This window comes from Falco peregrinus, chromosome 5, assembly GCF_023634155.1.
Source record: "Falco peregrinus isolate bFalPer1 chromosome 5, bFalPer1.pri, whole genome shotgun sequence".
In the NCBI taxonomy this organism is placed as follows: Eukaryota; Metazoa; Chordata; class Aves; order Falconiformes; family Falconidae; genus Falco; species Falco peregrinus.
The window spans coordinates 31,571,778-31,595,219 of record NC_073725.1 but is presented as its reverse complement, the minus strand read 5'-3'; the positions used below and the strand labels follow the sequence as shown (position 1 = coordinate 31,595,219).

The 23,442-nt window shown below is 36.1% G+C and overlaps 1 protein-coding gene across 1 annotated transcript in view; it reads left to right on the top strand.

Moving 5' to 3' along the window:
• HDAC9 (histone deacetylase 9) overlaps nucleotides 1-23,442 on the top strand; it is a 485,158-nt gene that overhangs the window by 387,466 nt on the left and 74,250 nt on the right. The window lies entirely within an intron of this gene.

Here is a 23,442-nt window from a genome sequence, read left to right as displayed (position 1 = left end):
GCTTAGTAAATTACAAAAATTGATAATTTAATTGTTGTAATCATCCACTCAGAATCAACAATAACAAAAAAAGATTTAATCAGTCACTCATTCTATCATTATTATGTCATGCCAGTGAAATGACTTTGAGCTTGCTCACTTCTCTACCTACAAAATTTAAATGTAAACATTTATACCAGGCAGAAGAAAATTACTGTTCACACTGATTATAGTTGCATACAAATAGAGCAGATAGAAAGCAATGTAAAATACAGTCTGAATCCAGCATTCCTCATTCACTTAAAAGTCTCATCATGATGCTCACAGATTTGACCAATTGGCTTTTTCTGTGAACTGCAGTAAAGTGTTACTTAAAAGTAAATAACTGTGAAATGTCTCATTAAAAACGATGGGAACTTTTGCATGCTGTATTTCTCTTTACTTTCAATAGCTCACTCTAGATGAAATTTTATTCTTTCATAGGTGATGTGTCATAACCTTTAGTCTTATTTTCATGGGACCAGAGAAGACAAAAACATTTTAAAACTCACTCCTTTAGACTTTCAGTAGTCCTGTCTTACATACACCATTTCCTTTCATTGTAAAATAGTCCAGTGGAAGAGTTTAGTGGGCACTTACCTCTCAAGATTAGGCAAATGCTACATGTTTGAAAGGTTTCGTTTAGTGGAAACTGATACACAAGAAAGACAATGAGACAGCTAATGTGTATCTCCAATCACTTGCAAGACTTTTAGTTTGAAGTAGTGCATATACCTTATATAGTTTCTGACTATATTCTATTGAAAATACATCACAAAAAGTATAAACCTAATTTTTTATTTTTGTTGTTGGTTTTTTTTTTCTGAAACACTCCTGTGCAGTTCATGAAATAATATGCAGAAGATCTGATAAACAACACTTCTGAATTCAAAGTCTAAGCCCTAGACACAGAAATAGCTTTACACATTCACACTTTGAAGGGCAAATACAAAAATCTTTAAATTACATAAGGTAGACCAGGTAACTATTTTCTATGGATCTGGTCTGAATGGTAAGTAAATTTACAGCTCCTTGTAAAGAGATACTTAATCTGTGGACTGGAATCCATATCTGCTGCTGTCCAAAATGTCACACATGATGTAGCTTGCATCCTCAGTTTGGCCAGGACAGATTTGTGAGACAGTAGTCAGGAAAGACAGATCCACGGTTCAGTCCTTTAGCCATAGATAGAAAGGAAGGTGCAAACTTGGAGAAAATCAGTAGAAGGGTTGCTAAAAAAACCCAGAGCAAGTCAGCTCTTGTCTGGATTTTAGACCTGCAACAGGTCAGTTTTTAAGAAAATAAAGTGAGTTTTGTAGACAGGAAAAAGTGATATCCCGCCCCCCCCCCCCCCCCCCCCCCCCCCAAATACATTGGTTTTAGAGACAGGTACAGAGAAGATCCTAAGGGGTGAGGACATCCTTAATTTTAAGAGAAAAATAAGGCACAAAATGTAGATATTTTCTCTTCATACCTAGTCCCCAGTAGACAGACAGGTTGTGCAGTATTCAGTCCCTAGCAAAGGCAGGAACTGGGTTTTGGTGAAGGCCCTCTCTAATATAACCAAGGTGTGAATAAGTTTGCAGACGGGTGTAGCCTGTTTGGAGAGAAGCTGAGGCTTCATTCTTTCTGGCTGCCTTGAGAGCCTAATCCTTTGAGTTCTTAGGAATCTTGCATTAAAATCATCTAAAGCTCCCCAGGGGGTACATTTAACCTTCACTTTCTCACCAGCAGAGCCCTAGTTTATTCCTAGAATTGCACAAAGCACATATTTGAAGTGTCAGCAGCCATGACACTAGGTAGCTCGTTACTGGTTGACTGACTGTCAAATTTCACAGCAGAGATCCTTCTAAATGATAATGTCCACAGAAACAGAGACCAAGGTTTCTTCTGCCTTTAGAGTTTTGCCCATGATGGAGTATTATATATGATGATGTATTTGATATCAGGTATATTTTTCTTAGGCCAGAATCTATTTGTAGAACAGTATAAATATTTACACAAACACAGATATATATGTATACGCATGTGGGTAGCTGAATATTAGTTATTGTCCACTGCATAAATCGCTAGATAAATCTATTTTAAGTAAAGCTTGTTGGGACTGAATGACGTTCCCCTCACTCTTAGTCCAACCTGTTCAAGAAAATATTTGTATTTCTTAAGGAAAAAGCAACTTTCATGTGTAAAAATGCAGAAAATCTGATGATACAGAGGCATAACACAGAATAATCACTTCAAAGGCACACTGAGTGAGTGGCTCCAGTGGTACTCTAGTGGGAAACAGGAAAAATTATGGTGCTGGTTTGTGTCTGCCATTTTGATTTCAGTGTTACACGAAGAGTCTTTATTGTACTTTTAAATTAACCCTTTCTAGTGCAAAATGAAATTTAAATGGCTGTAGCCAGTTTGAAGATGAAGACTTCCCTTTCATGTATAAAAGAACATGTTTTCCTTTCCATTTCTTTCCCATTTCTACTAAGAAAATACGTTTGTTCATGTTAACTACAAGGAGGCATAAAATGTAGGGGAGAGACGTTTCTGTAGAATGGCAAAGAAGTGCAGTAATCAAATCACTATACCTTTTAATTATGCCAGGAAAGTTTTTTTAATGTTTATCATAGTTAAGCAACTGGTCTAGCTAAAAAAAATCCTTGAAATAATGTCCTTTTTCTAAAGGGCAGGCGTCTTTTTTTTCCTCTATGATAACAAAAAAGCACAGCTCTTTTCCATTATTTTAAGGCCTGATGTATCTTTCCCTCTAGAGAATTTTGTTTCATCATTTACTTCCACCTATTCAGGTTAAATTTGCTTTAACCTTTTTGAAAGCAATAGAAGATGGTGGTTATTTTCTAAAAGAATGATTCTATACTCGAGTTTATGAGGATGTAATCCACTCTGTTCTGCCAACAGCTATAGAAAAAATAAGACCAATGGTCAACTACTAATGTTCAAATAATTATTTTCATAAGCTCCACATTATACCAGATGTGCTCAGTAAAGGAGGCAGCAGATGCAGGCTGAGGTCTGTGTTGTACATACACATATGTATGTATATGTATGTACTTGGAGTTTACAAAGGACAGGAGAGATGTGTTTCCATAGAACAGAATATAGAAGTTGCAGGAGGCAATGGAAACAAATGTGAGGGAGAAGCAAGAGACAAAAGGAAACTGTGGTGTGCTTTCCAACTGCTTTGTACCACTTTTATTCAACAAAGGAGCTCTAAATTTAGTTTAACCAGCCAGTATGCTCTGGCTGCTTTGCTCTACTCCAGAATAGCACAAAACAGCCACAGCATATCAATGAACCTAGCCGTAAAAGCTTACATAAAATGAAACGTGTGTGTGTATGTGTGTGTTTCTTGGAATGATTAGAAATAGCTCATAATAATATTATCTTTGAGTTCAATTTTTAGCAGTCACATGTATGATTTTAATTTAAGAAAGTGAGCAAATTCAAAAGAAATAGGTGACATTAAGGCCGAGTTAAGGATTACCTATATCCACAATTTAATTTAAAATACAGCACAAAAATTAAAATTACCCCAAAATACTAATTTTAAACAAAGACAATTAAAAATTAAAATCATACTTGAAACCACATGTTAAAGTATAAAAATTAAAGAAAATGAAGGTATGCAAAAAATCTTCATTCTGTCTTTACACAAACACAAATATACATATATATATATATGTATACACATGCAGGTAGCTGAATATTAGTTATTTTCCACTGCATAAATCACTAGATAAATCTATTTTAAGTAAATCTTTTTGGGACTGAATGAGATTCCACCTCACTCTTCATCCAACCTATCCAAGAAAATAATTTTTCTTGAGTTCTTTCACAAGTTCTCACTGGTTGTTTTTGGGAAAAAAATAAATATGTTTAAAATTCTCTGTATTATAATCTCAGATCAAAAATATGAAGAGATAGTCATTGTACTCTTGTGGCCTTACAGTGCATAGACAAGGTTATTTGAGGGATTGCATTAATGTACACCAACCCTTTTTTTTTTTTGGTCTTATTTTTGTATTTCCTGATCTGATGACATTTATGTTTGACATTTCAAATTTAAAACTTTGTAAATGTATTTTTCTTGGTTTTTAAATATATTTTGCTTGTCAACTCTGTTTCAGCATAGGTACCGACTATGAATTTATTTTTTGCTTTTGAAGTTACAATTTCATACATAAACCCTAAAAAAACCGCTCAGAAAAAATATTGCTATATTTTCCTTATGCTTTTTCATATAAGTATACACAGATAATATGTATTTGTATATATTAATTTAAATTTCCTGTAAATTTTACTTCTATAACTTTTTGTTCACTAAGGAATTGGAGATAACTTTAATAAGTTTTGTGTATCCTGTTGGTATTGAGTTTCCTTGTCTTAAGTGTGTGTGTTTGAAAAACAAAAATTGTTTGGTTTAGCTCACATCACTAACCTATTACTTTTATTAAACATCCATTTGTTTGTGCCATGCACGTAGGTGAAGTACACATTATTGACTGTCCGTATTTATTATTTTAAATACATTTGCATTATCTGTGTCATGTCCTCTCCTATTTTCCTTCTCTCAAAATACAATATTGCTGGTCTTTTCAATCTCTCTTCATTTAGAAATGTATCCAGTTGCCAAATCATTTTAATTGCTCATCTCTGAAGCTCTGATATTTTCCAGAAATGAGCTAAATACACCACATGAGGGCGAACCATCAGTTTATATTATTTTGAATATTATTATGGCTTTCTTTGACATCAGTCTTCTGCAATATTGTATACTCTCTGACTGAGTAGAAACCCTGGTCTGTGGTAAACATAGCAAAACGATGTAGGAGACAAAAATCAACATTTTTCCTAGCTGTACCTAACTATTTACAATGAGTCATAGAACAATGATATATTGTGATAATGTTTAATGAATTCCATCAAGAACAGCTCTTGAAAGAAAAGTTCTTTTAAAAAATAATTCTAAATATCCATAGCCTAATGCTATTATTTCTTATGGCTGTAATGTCCAGAGGCTGCTGCTGAGGCTGTAGTATGCTAGGCTGTGTCTAAAAAATATGGTAAAACTTGGTTTCTGATTCAAGTGTGAAGAAATAAAAAAACCAAAAGTGTAAGAGAGGAAATTAAAAAGCCAAGTTAGCTGCTCAGCCTCATGAGTCAATAAAAGAACTAGAAGCAGACAGAACTAACATCTTCAGAACTTGTGTTATCAGTGAACTCTAATGGCAAAATGCTATGTTTGTCTTTACTAATGGAAATAAATTATTTCTATCTCAGTATTTTGCTTTACAATAACTGTAAAGATTATCCCAGCTATTGCTATCTGTCTTGTCTATTTGCTGACATAAATGTGTTCAGCGTTTCACTGTGTAAAGAGGAAAACAGAATCTCTGAGTCATGTGTGACAGGCAGATAATGATTTACCCAAATGTAGATGAACATTATTGAGAGTGCTAATTGTCCACAATCCTTCTGCATTGTCATGGGCATAGTACTTCTTTTATGAAGAAAAATATAGCTGAACAGAACACAATGATGGAAGCTCTAGGAAATCTATACAATGGTTTCTGTATGGATGTATATAGTTTGCTTTCAGTCACCCACAGCATTCTGCAGAGTCATGTTATAGTGCCAATCAGTTTTTCCTTTCTGATTATGCCCACTTCTTCCAAGTGTCTTTAAAAGATTAAAATTTCAACCAGAGATGTCTTTCTTTTCCCTTCTGTTGTTAGAAAATGTTTTAGGAGAATTCAAAGAAAGGTACACCAAACAGCTATAAAAAGATGGATTAAAAGTGCCTGAGCAGTTCCCTTTGAAGAAGTTTGAAGAAGGTAGAAGTTTGCTTGGAATAATATTTTTAAAATCTGCTTAGAGTATAAGTTTCATATGTAAATATGCAATAGTCCTGAGGATTTGTGGCTTTTGAGTATTTTGTTGAGCGTGGTAGGGGAGGTTTTGTAATAATGGTAAATTTTCATGCTTTTTTCTTGTCTCTTGACAAATGTTCTGAACATTTAATTGATTAATATTGTGGGGATAGGACAGAATCCTTAGGAAATGGAGAAGCAGAAGTAAAAGCATTTGAAACACTGGTATAAACAGCTTTTTAACATTTTGTTATACTTCAAAGTTCACCATAAAACAAAAACTGGCAACAGTGTTTATAACCTGCGACCTCTTGCTCTTCCTACTTGTTTATTTTTATTTGGAAAATCTAACTTCTTCTCACCAAACTACCCTAAATTTCCGCCTTTACTGTACCAGGATTTTTAAAACTGTATAGGACGATCCTTTCATTCACTGAAATTACAGAAATGAAACCTTTCATTACAGAAATTAATTAGTGTTGGCTTACTTTTCTACAGATGCACAGTTTCTTTTATTGACATGGCGGACTAGGGGGTGGAGGAGAAAGGATAATAAAATATGGCATGTGTCAGGTTTATGTGTTTCAGGTTAAAAACTATTTGATTAAAACCCCAAGCAATACATGGTCTGTAGTTTCAGAGTACTGAAAAGTACCTGAGCTCTTTTCCAATATAACTGTTTTCCAATTTTTTTCAAGCCAGAAATATGAAAGAATAGAGGTATATAGATAAGGAATTGCCATATTGTCAAATACTTTGATGGAAAGGTGAGAAATATCACCAGAAACATCCTGGAATAAATTAAACAGCAGCAAGAATACAGAAGATATTTTTATCCTAAAAGCCAGAATATCTGCGGCACTTACATAGAGATAAATTTTAGGTCTGAATTAAAAGTCCTACAGCAACACTGAGCAATTGTATAGATGTCCAGCCCCAATGTAAATTTTGTTGCTTTATAATAAATTTTGAGAACTACACTGTAGCCTGTAAAAAATATCCACATGTTCGCTGCTGGAACAGCTCCAGACTGTAACAGAACCACTAGATTGCACCCTGGTGCTTTATGTATTGTTTAATTGTTTTCCTTTGGTGGATATTTTTATTAAAAGCCCATTATCCAGAATCAGACAGAAGTGTTGTTTCAAGAACAGCAGAAACAGAGGCCTTTCAGCTACACAGTTCTTATTCATGCTTGCTTTAAGCCAGCTTAGCTAATGAGACCTCCACTATTCTTCTTTAAATACTTAAAGAAGAAAAAGAACTAGGAGATTTTATTTTGTTCCTTTCAAACATCAGCAGGATTGCAAAGAAGTATTGTGAGGTTCTGTGTGTGCTCACGCACCTGTGTCTCAATATAAGTTCGTGTGAGTACCTCCAGGGCATACCTGTGCTTATAGATGTTCTCATGCTTTCGCATCAATAACTCCTTGGAGATATTTTTTAATCCTAATGATTTTTGTGTACATGTGCTACATTTTCCCCATAAAGCAATTGAATGAAAGGAATAAGCATTCTTTGCAGAAAATATATTCTAGCAAATAAGTTCCAGTAGTTCTGAAGAAAAATAGAAAAATCTGGCAAGAATCAGATTTTGAAATCCTGACTTATGCTGAATAGCACTGTGCTCAGTGCTGCAAGATCTTACGAGGTTTCTTGTTACTGGATATTGTTGGAGCCCCAAGTATTTAGAAAGTATTCTATTACTTTCTAAAGTCAGCTTTTAGTCTTGTGGAGAGATGTTTGAGACTATGAAAACAGAAATGTCTCAAAAATAGATACCTAATGAAAAAGTTCAGGGAGGTCTATGACTCATGATTATGTGGTATTATCAGTACTGCTTAGGACACCAGTAATCTCATTAAATCAATGCAGCTTCTTGAAGAATAAGTTGTTACCCAGTGTGAGGGAATCCATCAGACTTCAAACTCCTAGGCATTAATTGTTTTTTACAGGCAGTATTAGAAAAATGCTCAGTCGTAGAGTGACATCATGTTTGGTATATTTGTATATTTTTTCATACAAAGTGGAGTCTTTGTTGTGTAATCACATATACTAGAGTCAGGATTTAGAAGTAAGTTAATCATTTGTGTTATTAGCTAATGCAGGTCTCAGTTCTGCACACCAGCATAATTCATGGCTAAGATACAGTGTTGTTACTTACACAAAACAGTAACTTCTTCCAAAAATTGTTAAAAGCAGTTGTGAAAGCAGAGGCTCTTCACCAAGTAAATGTAGCAGGATCTTACCTTAAATATTGTGACTACATTTAACCTAATTAAGCAAGCAAATCTTTAAGATTATATACAAGCACTTTCATGAGTTGTTATGACTTGAAACAACATAAGCTTTCAAAGTATTTCATTAGCTGATTCATATGTTTACCTACCACAAGTGTTCTAGTGATATTTATACTGTGTTAAAATAAAGTTACCTAAAGTATTAATCTATAAAAAAAAAAAAAAATAATGAAAAATTAAACCAAACAAATTACAGCACAGTATAAAACCAGGTTGAAAATAGCTATGTCTGGGTTGTATTTCTCCTATGTCATGCACAGCAGCATACATGCCTATCAGATGGTATGAGGTGGAGGGCTGAAGGGAAGATGTCTATTTGGTTCTTTTCTCCCTGTCAGTAAATTGACTGGTCTCCCTCCTGTGCAGGGTGTGCATTGCTAAGTAGACACTAAAGACAGCAGTTCCAGTAAGTAGCAACTGTCCGTGGTTTTGACATGTGATTTTCTTCTATACTGGAACAAAACCAAAACTATTTGAAAATTTCCAAGAAAACAACTAAGTATGTGTTTCAAACCCTTTCGTGACAATGCTCATCTCTAGACTCATGGTGAGGACATCACTCTAGGAAGCAAAAAAAAACCCCTTAAGTGACAAATCCCATCCCTGAATTATTGAAAACAATTTTTTGTGCCCCATTCCTATAAATCAGGGACTTGAACCTGACCTCATCACATCTGAAGTTAATGGCTTTGCTGTCACACTGTTTGGAGATTCCCACCCACCCACCCCCCCTCACTCTTAAAAGAAGTCTCCCTCTGGAAAATGTCAGTGATGTACATCTACAGAAAGATTATGTTTTAGTAAAAGAGTGAATTTCTAGAAGTTACAATTCTAATCCTGCATCACTAGGCTGATGAGAGAGTGGAGGTTAATTACCTCCCTATCCAACTCAGCCCTCCTACCTCTCCAATGAAGATGTTTACAGATTAAGAAAGTATTGTTGTTCAGTCTCTGCAAATGCTTCAATTCCTGTGCCACAGGAACTTCTCACTCCTCATGCTCTATGAACATTTGTTTCACTGCCTATGTGCCTCTATGGAAACTGATGTCCCTTGGATCTGAAAATTAAAATTTATTATCTGCTCATTTACCTCATTTTGTTCTACAACATATTTCAAAAGGTTGCCCCATCCTTTACAATATAATTCTTGTTAGAAACTGCAAGCAAAGCCAGCACAAGAAATATGGAATTTGTAACAGCTTAAAGATCCTGTGATTTCCAACTGATCAAGTTAGCAGTACTTTCATTCTCACTCTGTACCATCAGATGGGCCACTGCTAAGAAGTATTAGTGGCCCCTGAAAGCAGCAACATGCAGTAGATGAACATTCTTGGGATAATTTTTACTTTCTCTGTGTCAAGTTCAGTCATTGGCACCTATGTAAAAAAATCACTGAAAAAATCTAGAAATTTTTGTGTTGTCTTTTGTGGTCTTGCAAAGCAAATTTAAGAACTTCAAATTATTGAAAATACTTTTCCAATAGTCCTAAACAATAGAAATAAATTTCCAAAATAATTTTCCAGTATTGAAAATATTCCTTCCTCCCCTTTTCCTTTCATATTTTTCTCCTGGAGTCATAATTTGACCACTCACCAAATTCTTCACAGCAGCCCTAACTCCCCTTTTCCTCCCATAGCCTCTGTCCTATGCCTCTAATCACAAAGTTGTTTCTCATCTGTCCTTCTCAAACTTTTGTTTAGCACCAGGTCCTCACTCTTTTTCATCTTCTGATCTACCTGGATCACAAGCTTTTATCTTCCCTTATCTACTTAACCTCTCACTCCCCTCACAAGAGGTTCTTGTCCCTTGTGATACATTCATGTTTCATTGTGAAGAAAAAGCATTTTTAAGCTCCCTATCACCCTCTGTCCTTTCATCCTCTCTGTCCCCAAGACCATTGAGTGTACAGATCTGTTCTTTGCTTCAGTTCTAGATCTTTCCCCAAACAGCATCTCAGCCTTCCTTTCCTTCAAAACCATTCTTAGTATAATCCCCTCCTAGCCCATAGCTCAGAGTCTGTATTTCACCCTCATTTTCCTTAGCTTGCGTGTCATCCACTTTTATTGACCCTGATGATCTTTGTCTTGAAATTCATCCTTCTCTGGCTTCCATGCTTGGTAGTCCCCGGCCTCCACTCAACATTTCAAGTAGCCCCTTTAACTTGCGTTTCAGAAGAATCAACATTTTCCTCCTTGAGCTTTCTTCAATGATTCCTTTGCATTCGGCTCTTGGTCTTGGTCCCTTCTCCTTATTTCTTTGTGTCTGTCTAGAGGACAGTTCATCCACATTGCAATTTCAATTTTTGTTTGTCAGCCAATCACTAGTCTGTTCTAGGTATGTCTCCTCTGTGCATCATGAAAATTTGTAGTAATTTTTTGATATACTAACTGAGCAAATCTGCCTTTAGTTCAAGCTGAACCCTACCAAACTTTTACCCACACGCTATTCCCACTGCCGCTCTGTACAGGCAAAACCACCTTTCTTTCTGTCAGTCAGACAAGTTCTTGTGTTACCTTTGACCTTCTCTGTTGAAAGTCACAGCCCAGCAATGTCTAAATTTTGCATATTCTTTCTGTAGCATGTCTGTGAAATGCAGAGTATACTACCATTCCAACCAGCTAAAGTGATTTCTGAGCTTCTGCCATTTTGTTTATTGTTGCAATATCATTCTCAGAATACCCCTATGAATTTCATTTTCCAGATCATGATACTACATATTTTCCTCTTTTTCAAGTGATAATGTTCATACTTGTAGGGTATTCCCATAAACAGTTACAGAACTACTTCATTAACCTCCTTGAAATATTTTATTGCTTTTATATTTTGCGATATTGCCTCCCACAAAACTGGACAGTACTTAAATTCCTATACTGCTAAAATTGCTTCTAATTTTCTAGCTTATACAGCTTCTGCCTGTAATTCCCCAAATCCTCATAGAGTGTATATACAGAAGCCATCTTTTTATTACAGTTTTTTTCAGTGTCTTATTGAATGGGTTTAGGTTCATGACAGTACCTCCAATGCATTGTACTAATATAACCATGTTGGTTATTGTTAAGGATAATAGTAAGATGTAAGGAGTTAAAAGGCTAATTTGGGAGATTTTGTTTTTCCTGTCCCCATCATGTTGTGTGAGAGGTACTCACCCCCAATATCTGTGATAGTGGCTGCATGTGAGACGTGGGGTCAAATGAGCTGGTGCAGTGGCTGGGACCAAGGCTAGAACTAGGCTAGAATCAGGTCTTCTGATCTGATGTGAAAGGGGTGTTTTCCCAGGGCTTGAAAGAGAGGGATGAAGGGACAAAGTCCTCTAGCCCAGATGAAAGGCATGGAGTTCCTTGTCTTTTATGCACATTTTAATGACTAGAATTCATTTGGGACATGGTGACATGGGCTTGTATTCTGAAACTTTTCTTTGTCAACCAAGACGTATGTATGTAACTGGTAGGATTTAGTCCTTCCCCAAACAGGCTTTGGAAGTGATTCACCCTCTGTCTGTCCATCTCAGGAGCGCAGATACTGCTCAGTATCACTTCTGCAGTGCCTATGAGCTCATTAAGCCCATGAGCATATGTATCCTGTTGACATCTGAGGAAACCTGATTATCAACAAAATGTAGGGCCTGTTATACACTGTATCACTTCAAACACAATGAGGTTATTAAAGCTTAATTACATAAGAAACAGTATACGTGTTTTGTAAGCTTGTAGAATGCCACTTGCAGAAGTTAAGCAAGATATGAGTTTCCTAAGTTTCTATTATAGTTTTATTTCCAGCACTATTCTTTGACAAACTAAATAAATTACTGCATGTATTGGACCTCTGAGGCTTGGGGCAAAGAATGGAAAAATTATTTACAAAAGCTCGAAAATATTTAATCACTAGAGGCAGGGGGCAACTGTGTTTTAATTAGCAGTTCCTCAGGCCATTGGCTGGCTGGAGGCTTTCTCAAACAACCACACAAACACACTGAATAGCTGTTTGCCAGCCTTAGGGTCAGGCCTGAGATGAAACAGATAAGATAATTGGGTCTAATGAAATCCAGAAGGCCTTGGCTTTCTTGTTTGAGCTTGGATTTGAAAAGTGCGTGTGGAAGTGAGGCTTAATTCAAACCAGTCCTGAGCTAGGCCCGTTTTTCAGTGACTTTGATATTGTTTGAAGTTCTGAAAGTGTTCGCCACACCACTAGCCTGCTGGGCTGGGCCTCCCCGGTCACCTTAATTACTGAGCTTTATTGCTGACTTTACTACACAGGAAAGGAGCCATTATATGTTCCATCAACATCAGCTCTCCTCAGATTGGAGGAAAGGGCAGGGTGAAAGGCCACTGTAGGAAGGCAAAAACTTCACTTTGAGGTAGTCAGATCATTTACCCGTGTTAAATTTCACTGTGCTATGTGTGTACATTCCTCACAACACAGAAGCCCAATTTCCATATTTTTTTTTAACAAGTGATTACTTTTCAAAACATTTTGTTTGTGTCTGATTAGCAGAAGGGGACATTTATTCTTAGAGGTGGAAAGAAGGCAAATTGTAACAAACGCCTAATTAATCATCACAGGGGAAAGAAATCTAGTTAAAATCTGTAATAAAGAAAAATTGTTCTTAACGCTGCTTTGAAGTGGGAATAAGTGAGGAAACCCCTATGGTGTGTTTGCAGACCTGACACCCTATAGAACCAACTCCTTATAGCCAGCCTGATTTCTTGAGGGTAACTTGTAATGTGCTCTCCAAAAACAGAAAGCCTCCTGTGAAATACTGTAAGGGCAAGCAACAATTGAGGTATTTTAGCAATGTTAGTTGTGAATTATTCTCTTCAGGATAACCACTTTCAGAATTTGGTTCTAATCTCTTTAGCTGCTCCAGCTGGTGGTGCTACTGGAAAAAAAGGAAGCTGAACTTGTGTGCATTAATCGGTTTTTAGATCTAGACACTCTATAGCAAACGAGACGTCTGTCAGGCTTCAGGATCCAGTGTCTAGGGCCACCAAGGTCCCTGGGGAGACTGCTGTTAGGAAACCTGGGACAGATCCTGCAAATGCTTAGATGTGTGGCTGAATATATTTACATGTTAACTCATTATCGAGTAAATCAGGTTACTCAGCAAAGTTACACATGTGCATTTATGTTTGCAGGACCGGGCCTCTCGAGACTAATGAAAGTGTATAATTTTGGCAAATTTGGGTCAGATCCCATATTACCAATGCTAGCACATAAAAGAAATATTGATGAATATTACTTTCTAGTAAGACTGAAATTGTGAAGTTCATATCAAGACACACAAACATTTTTTCCATGAGCATGGGAGGCAAATTAGAAAGGACTGAAAAATCAGTTCTGTTGTTGTTCGCTCTGTGAGCATTTTATTTTGGTTTTTATGTGTTTTGTTTTGTGTTTTTGTTTGGGTGTGGGTTTTGTTTTGTTGTTGTTTTTTTTATGGAGCTAATATTTCTTTTTCTTAAAAGCTTGAAAACCTCTTGGATTCCTTCATAAAAACTAGAAATGTCACAAAAGCACATCCTACAGAGTATTCAGCTCTTTCCTTAAGGTAACACTGTATCACAAAGAAGGCTTGTGTAATTCATGATAATTCTACCTTGCGTTATTTTACAGATAATAGATATGCTACAATGCAAATTTTATGTATGCATAACTGAAGATTTTTTAATACAAAAGACTCCTATTTAAGAAGCCTAAAGCCTTCTTTTTTTCTTCCCTTTCTCTTTATGGCCTGTCATTTAAACATGTTTTATGTTATTAGAATTGTGAATTGGTTTCATGCTTTAAAGAGAAGCAGCAGGTTTTAATATTTTTATCAACATTTTGTGAAATTTTAAACTCACAGCCAGCATCACAGGGAGCTGGTTATATCTTGATGCATATTCTATTAGCACTAATGAATCTCTCTGTGAGCTAAGAAAATATCTTTTGAAATCATCATAATTCACTACAATTATCAGAAAACAATAATTTCCCTTCTAATACAAAAGGTTGTTTTGTGAGAAAATAGCAGTGTAGGTGTCATAGTGTGAGAGTGTGAGAGTTCCTATAAGCAGTATTTCCAGTTGGGCAGATGTTCTGCTCTTTATTAAACAGAAGATTTTGTTGGCTTTCATTTTTTACAATTAAATAACAAGACACAAACTTCCTTTTTGATACCATGTTTCCTAAGAAGTAGTTTGGGCTATTAATGTCAATCATAATTCTTGTGTGACTGTACTTCCAGCTACTTTCACATTTTGTAGGGGCTAATGGGATTTAGAGGAGTATATATGATGATATAATAATATTATAGTATATTGGAAAAGATTTATTGACTAGGAAAAGTGAGATTATATAACCTATTAGTGACTTAATTCATACCTTGCGCATATGTCTAATGATCTCTTCAGTAGAAGGAACAGGATTATAAAATCTACCAATGATTTAATTTGACCTTTGTACATCTGTCTACAAACTTTATAGAGTAAAGTTAAGCTTAGGTGGGTGGTGTAAGGCAAGCAGGGGATAGTGACTGAGGAAGCACTTTACTGCAGGAAAAAATTCCCGGGAAGCTTAAACCACTCACTTCCAAGGTTTCCAACAATGTTTTTAAGGTAGTACAATGATTATTACTAAAAAGGGTCATTTTTCATGTGGGAAGCTGAGAGCTACACAGTCATAATTTCCACCTTACTTACAATTGCTTGTAAATCTGCAATTTAATAAAAGTCTAACAAAAAAATTCATAAAGTAGCCATTATATGATGTAACGTTGTTGTGTTGTGTATTTTCAAAACACTAAAGAGACTACATGGCAAATCACTGGCTGAGCCAAAAATAAATTTTCGGCCTCATTACTTTCAATAATTCTGTGAAATTCCTGCATCTTTAAAATGACAGATCTATAAAACTGGGATTAGATGTCATCTTTCTATGTATTCATCTGCTCTCGTGTTAAAATTTGAACATAGTTTTTGATTATGCTTTTCATTACTCTTTCTTTGCATCATTTTAGAATGTGTAAAGAAGAGGTAAATTGAACCACTTGGGTTCAGTAGGTCACTTTTAGATGCAATGACCACGACATATGTTTTGGCAGCACTGCATTCTGTTGTTCATTACATGTTCTTTTACACTTCTTGATAACAAGAGGGTAACTGGAAGATAAATGCCATAAAGAACATTTAATTGGATGCTAGATGTTTTACCTGTTTATATAATTATAGATTGCTTTCAGGCATCCTTTACCCTGGTAACGAATACAGAAAGAGTTAATAAGGACATTACCTACCTAAGGTATATACATGTGGTTTTTGACTGTGACTTTTCATTGCTGTACTCAGTAACAACAGTGGGAATAATTCACTGCAGAGAACTTTCACAGAGGATGTCATAGGTACGTAATTCTTTTGACTGAGGAATTCAACTGGGATACATTTCTCATATTATGGCATATGCTATATTCTCATAGATTACTTTTGTGTGGTGTGGGAGATCAAAGGATTGTACTCTTATTTCCATGACTACATAAACTTGAAAAGGAGGGAATAATAGTGAATATCACATAAAACAAATGAGAGCTAATACAATTTGGAGAAAAGAACAATTAGAGGAAAAATGGGGACAGCATGCTTCTTTATTGTTCTTGGTTGTAGTGTGAAGTCTTGCACCTGTGTGTTAACAAGGTCAGATTTAGGATTAAGAAAAAACAGGGAGTGCTTTTAGTTGCATATTTTCTCCTAATAGCTCTGTTTTGTTAATTTAATTCATATGTACAGTATTCCAAAACAACTACAGTGATTGATAGTGCTGTAATAAAAAACAGGAAAATGCACACAAATTCAATGTTTCTTTAAAAATTTAAAAGACTTCCCATTGCATTCTATTTATTTTTGTTCTTAAAATACTGAAAATCTATTCTATAGTAACATGAAGCATTGCTTTGAATTTGCAGTCAATCCCATCTTGGATGTCTTAAAACATGGGCTAATAATTCACACATTTTAAGTTAAAAAACAAGTAATATTTTCTTTAATGGAAGCTATTGTGTAACTGCAGTTCTATGCTATTTGTCATATTAGGTTGTGTAAGGATTGGGGAATTAACAAAGTGTTAAGTCCTATATTGCCCACACTGCTTATGAATACTATTATTCTTATTAAAATCTATATAATTATTGTTATAAATTATTATAACAGTATTAGCTGTCCAGATCAGACTATGATTTTTGCACTGAAAAAGCAGCAATGTACAAGCTGTGGAGAGGAAACAGAAGGTTGAGCCTGCCGTACAGAAACAATTTGTATTAGTACCCTAAAGGAAAATGTGGAAAGCAGCCATACATTTTTCAGATCTTAGTTGAAAAAGTTGATTATACAGATGTGATTCACTTCCTTATGTCCTTTCTGCTTTGAACATAAAGAAAGATGACTTTATATCTGGAAGAAGAAGCTTGAGTTCCTCTGCTCTCTACTCAGGAGACCTTCCTTGCCCCAGTACCTTATCACTGGATAGAGAATAGCGCTAGTGGAAGGCTTCCTAGAATGGTTTCTCTGCTGCAGCTTTTGGCTTGATTGACCTAATAATATTGAAGTTGTGATTTTTGGATTCTTATTTCACACTAGGTTGTGGCTAAAAACTAGAATACAAATGCAGATGAACTCAGGGTCAAATGCAGAATTCCAGCCATGTCCCTGCAATGCAGGCATCTGCATGTGAGCAAGGTGTCTATTTTCCTATTGTGGAGCTCTGGGTGATAGCTAAATCGAGAGAGCTGTGTGACTCACCCTTAAGCAGGGATATGCATTGTTTGAATAACTTTCCAGACTTCACTGCCTATATGGACTAGGACCTTGATAGGATTCTCCAAAACATACAAGTTCAGTGCCACGTGAGGTGTGCTAGAGGAGCTGCATTTACTGCTGTGGCTGACAGCTATAGCACAGGATCTCTGGGAGACTGGTCCCTTTTGGAGGGTCAGCAGGTGGCTAGGACGGGTTCCCCTGCATGCCAAAATCCACTGGATATCTTCACATAGGTAACAGAATGGATTCTGTCTCCATGAAATACAATGATAGTTTAGACCCTCAGCTCACATATAGACTCCTACAGTATATGGTTAAGTGTCTGCATCTGAATTTGGATGCCATTTCTGGCTAATTTCATCTCTATTCTAGGTAATGGTTATTTACATACATTTGGGAAAATTGAGTTAACCATTATTTCATCCATATATGGTTAGGGATATTGTTCTAAGCCAGGGGTCCTCAAACTACGGCCTGCAGGCCGGATACGGCCCCCCAGGGTCCTCAATCCGGCCCCCGGTATTTACAGAACCCCCCGCCGGGGGTTGGGGGGAAACCAAGGGGCCGCAGATGACTGCCTGCCACTGCATCCGCGCGCCGGCCCCCTGGTTAAAAAGTTTGAGAACCCCTGTTCTAAGCCAATGTCACAGAGTATGCCTATACTTCTATACCTGCAAAGAAAGTGTAGACATGTTCAATCCAGCTTTAAGATACCTGTGATATGTCTGCAGAATTCTCATGAACCACCCATGCTAATTGATTTTGTCTTTACTACACAGTGTCAAAACATAAGCACACACACTCTTAAGTAGTTTATATCTGTCTCCAAACTAATCTCTCAGACTGGAAGAAGGTTTAAAGGGGCTAATATACTGCACTAAGACAAATTACCTTTTCTTAGCAGTATGAAATAGCCTGTACAAAATGAAGTCATGGCAAAAGTTTTTTGGTATCTACGCTGACTCATTTTAAAGCTACACATCTTTGTGTCCTGCTGCACTGTGCATTGTCCCTAGGCAAGGTATCCACTTCATTTATTGATGAAGTAAGTGGGAGGTTTGCCACTTCGGTTGTACACTTTTTGTTATATCCTTGTACTGCACCTTCTGTAGCCAATATTATTGGCTGCACTTAGACAACAATACGTGAGAACAAGAACCTGGGATGAGGCTGTATTTTAGTCAGGTTGTACTGTATACTCCTGAAGGGATTACCTCTCAACAGTGACCCTTTCCAGAAATTTAGAGTTGATGATATTTATGAGAGTTCAGAACAGTTGAAACATTGGCTAGAGGTCTTTTAAATGGCTAAATTTCAACACACTCCCTAAGGAGCTGAGATGGAGATCATTTTAGACCTGTCAGAGGAAGATCATGCCTTAATTGTACTTCATTGTACTATAAAAAATGAGACTTCTCCACTAGATTTAAGAGCTTGTGGTATTGCGATCTGTGTGAAATCTTAGGGGAGCTCATCTGGGATCTTACAGTTTGTATGAAATAAGCTTGTGTCACTAATAAAGGTAGAAATAGTCACATAAATGTGATAGTTTCTGTAACTGATCTTTTCTAAAAGTATCTCCAACTTGACAAGGAGCATCTTTTCAGTGTGATTTATTCTGTAATACAGTACACTCCAGTGGCTGCCTTCCAAAAATGCTGTCTTGAATATCTGCTTATAAATAGAGCAGCTCCAAATCACTCAGGTTCATGACTCTCAGCATTTCTTTGAAAGATAAATACTGCTTTAGCTGTGGCACAGATGCCAGCTTTCAGAATAGAGCCTCCCTTTAAAGCATGAAGGACTGGCTACTTTTTTCAGTAGCACCCTTAATCTGACAGGGCTCCAAATTAGCACCTCAGCTTTAAAACTTTTCAGTCTTTAAAAAAAAAAGAGCACAGTATGTCATGGAATAACACTACTACTTTTATTTGACAAAATCCAAGTCAGCCCACTTCTGTCACTTGCCTTTTTACCATTCAGAGGACAGCAGTGCTGTCAACAGAGGGGACGATCCTTTCTCCAGTCTCCGTTTCAGACCTTTCACAGTTTTCACAATCACAGAAAAGAGATTGGGACTCTTGGGATTAAGGCAACGTGCAAGTTACCTCTCTAAATGTCATTTGTGTCCTCTGGAAAACTGCAGAAGTCTCTGGAGTTTCCAGAAGTTTTCTCCATAGCAGGGCACTAATTTGCAGTGATTTTCCTCCTCTGCTGACACAGGGAAGAGGAAGAACCTTACTATTTGTACCTTCTTTGGGGAGTGCTTGAAAAGATTTCCTTGGACAGCATGAGGAGGACAAGTTTGTGGAATGAAAGCTTTGACCAATACAGATCTCTGCTGGCATGAGGGCAGAAGTAGTAAGTCCCAGAAGATAAATAAGGCTTTCCTACTTCAGGAGTGCTTACTTGGAGGAGGTGCGTTTTACTGTATATGGGAGCTGTCCCAAGGAAAAGGGGCACATAGCACAGCTGAACTTCACTGACACTGTTAGTTCAGTTAAGTGTCCAGCCAGTGTTCCCAAGCCTGAGACATAGAAATGTGTTCATAATTCTGTGAATTATGCACCAACACACCCTTTAAATGATGGGCCTGGTGCTGAGGTGATGACCTTATCTAAGTTGCTTTGGCATTGCATCTCCAGACTTCTCTCACAGGGGACTGCACTGGGGAGTTCACAAGGTAAAGAGCACAAACGCAAGAAACTGAAAGCTCCAGGAATGAGACCATATGCACACTTTTGGAAGGTCAGTACTTTACTGTACAGTTTTAAACATTTGTGAAGAGTTGTTCTTTATTAAGAAAGTTAAAAAATAGTTTCAAGTGGGAAGTTTCTGACTGAATTCACTTTAAGGATTAATGATTACCCCTGATCATCAATGGCTAAGTTATGGCTTTAGAATGGGGAGTTGTGACATCCATGGTGTCACAAAGAGCTGTAGAGCATTAAGCTGTAGAGCATTAAGCCTGCCATATTAAGCCATTTCCAGTGATAAAATAATTTATATATTTGGGTCCTGATCCTAAAAGGATTTTTTTTTTTTTGTTACATTGGAGATACCCAAATTTTTGCTTGTATCACAGCATCATTATTAAATTAATTGTATTAACATTAAAATGAACACACTCCTGAATACAGATACAACAGACACAATAGCATGCAACAACAAAATATTGACAGCTTCCCTTCAGAGATTAGTGAAATATGTACCATGATATTGTGCTAACCTGTGTGCAGGTAGGACACTAGGGAGTTGCACTTTTCTGTGAAAAGTGCAAATGGATCCTGTGGAGTTTTAATGCTTCCAGGAATAAGAACACAATGTACCCTAGACAACATTCAGAAAAGTAACATGCTTACGTCAGTGAAGACATCCAGGGCTGTCTTAAAAAATAAATTTTTAAAAAATAAATAAATAAAGTTTACAGGCGAAAAACAGACATTAAAGTGGTCAGCATCTCTCAGAGTGGAGCCCTCAGGTCTCGTGCATTTTCCACCTCTGTGAGATAACTGGGAAATAAGGGGGGAAACAGAGGGCTGGACTAATAGTAACGAGCAAGCAGATGAGAGAAAGCAGAGTAGAAAGAGAATGCAGATGAGACAGAGTAGAGGAAAAGATGAGAGAAAACAGATGGAAGCCAAAAAGCCAATGAAGTGAGAGAGACAAGACTATAATGATTTACACAAGACGTGGTGGAACAAGTCTGGATAAAATAAAATAAAGAAACTTTTACCCTTAGTCCAGCTTCAGAATCAGACAAATCTTTAACAGGATTTTAAAAAGGTTAAGGCGAAACTTTGTGCATCTTTTCATCCTGGAATTAGAAACAGAGATTCTAGAACAGGATATTCTGATAGTATTGGTGACCTTGCATAGATAGGAATGAAATAAACATCAAAACATTTATATGTTTATATAAACCAAGCTTCAAACCCCTTGAGGTCTATTCTTGCTAATATATGCTTCCTTTTAAAGCTGTACAGAGCCTAAAATTGAATGCATTGATAGCAAGATAAACAAAACCCATGGGTTTCTACATATGTCCAAGAACACCATTTTTTCTCACAATAGCCTGTTCTAATAATAACCTTAATGCCCTTAATAATAAATCACTATTTACATCTATATGGGATTGTGAATTAAAAAAATTCTTATTGAATTTTTTCAACTTATGGAAGGAGAATGTAGGAAGTGTTGAAGAGAGCACAAGTCTGGAAAGACTGTGCCTCAGGATTTGGCTTCACTTGCATTTAGGTATTGAGCCAAATCAGAAGATGCATGTGTACCCTGTAGCTGTTGAAACAAAATATGCCTTTTTCCATTTTAAACACTTTTTATGTGTATGTTATATGCATGAATTACAGAAATACTTAGTATTCTAGAGCTGCAGCAGCTTCTTTAAGCCATTCTTGAGCTGTATTCACCAATAGTTAGCAATCCTGCTAAAAGAAGTTCTTAGATTACAAGCTAGAGCACTTCTCATTTGTTGGTTTAGTCACTGATTTTTTTGTTGGGTTTGTTGGGGGTTTTATTCCATGATCAGGCCGGAGTTCTTCTTTGGTGATTCAATGGAATTTAAAGGGAATGGAATAGAGCCAGAGGGAAGATGAAAATATCAGCCTTGGCAGGATCAGCATATTTTTAAGTACTTTTTGCTCTTTGATACTCCTCATCTCTATCATTGCTTTTTCGTTGAAGAAAGCAGTGCAACAAGGTGGTGGGAAAGCTGACTTGCTTTGTGTTATAGCAAGCAAGACTTTACCAGTTCTCATTCCACAGTCAAGTCTTTTCAAAAATAACTATTTCCTTCCTGACTGTGGGTTTCCACTTGGACTGACAGTTTGCCAGGATTCCCAGTGTCAGGGCAACAATTGTTGTTTGAGATTGAAAATAAATTTCAAGACTTACAACTAAAAGCTCAGATTTTTCCTAGAATTCAAGATATAAAATAAAGAAATTTTTAACCATTTAAAGGCTACGACATGAAATTTATAATTATACTTGTGTTATTTCAATGTCTTTTTATAGCTATATGAGCTAAATAATATTAAAAATACAAAAATTTTTTTAGCACTACATAAGAAAATTCATTGCAAACTACTTGATTAGCAATGTCTGTCAAGTATGCAGAGCTCGATAAAAAAAAGACATGAATTTTCCAATAAGTGAGAAGAAAAAAATCAAATTTTAGATATTATTTGATTGATATTATGAATTCACAAAAGTCAGAAATTGTTGAAATTAGGACTGCAAAATAAAAATCAACTTAAATCATTATATATTGAATCCTTCTTTACTTATCCTAAACATTCTACTAACTTAGAGTTCTGGTTTTTTTTCCAAAGACTGAACTAACTACAGAAAAACAATATGAAGATTACAGATTTTAATAAGTAATTTTTTCCTTAGCTGTTCATGCTGAAGAGCTCAAAAATTCTTTTTGCTTATGTGCCAAGAGTCTTCTAACCTTTCTTGAAGGGGCCACAACTTTAAAATCTATTGGATCACCTCCCATGTATTAGCAATGATAAAAACTTCTTCCTATTCACTGTAATTGCACAACTCCCTGTGACAGGTTTGGCAATTTTATGTTGGAAGAGTAATTTTAACAAAGAGTAGATGTGAAGAGTGTGCCAAATTTCTCAGCTGGTGTAGAATTCCTTGTTTTTAAATATAGGTTTGCAAGTGGAATTGAACTCACAGCAAAAAGATCTTTGCAGAGTTTTTTGGAACAGTTGGTAACTAAAGAGAGCAACGTGAAAAGTGCTGCTTTTGAAGTAGATCTTTGCACAGTCCACAAGCTCTATTGGCAGTTTTAAGTAAGGGATTTAAAATGACAAAAACATTTAATGAATAAATGATAATTTATTTGCAGTAAGCACACTAAAGTTGATTTAAGTCAGATCCTTAAGATAGAAATGGTTATGAACTCCTGAAGGGGTCTGTGAAATACTTGGAAAATGAACGTTTTATCAAATATATTTTGGCTTCAGTAAAAGTTCAAGTTTTTGGACAGAGTGAAGAATTTGAATTATATGATACCTAGATACTGTATCATCCAGATATCAAATCTGGAAGAACAACTCTTTTTTTTTTTTTCTTTTTTTTCTTTTTTTTTTTTTAACTATGTTGCTTTGAATATACATTTGACTTACATTTATTGCAATGTTTTCTGAAACTTCATAACTATTTTACTGATGTATCCGATCTAAGATATATTATTTTGATTGTCACTCTGAGAGATAAGTGCAACAAAAATAAAGTTGGAAGTGGAAATTATGTGTAGGCATGCTTTTGTTACTTGTTTCAACACTGTAAATTGAGACAAACATTGAAAAAGGAACTATGTGTTTCAGTTCATTCTTACATTTTCTTGAAATTATAATCAATCTCAGTTTCCAAGGCAACTGACTACATGAGGATGGACCAGCCAATAATGGGAAACAGCTTTC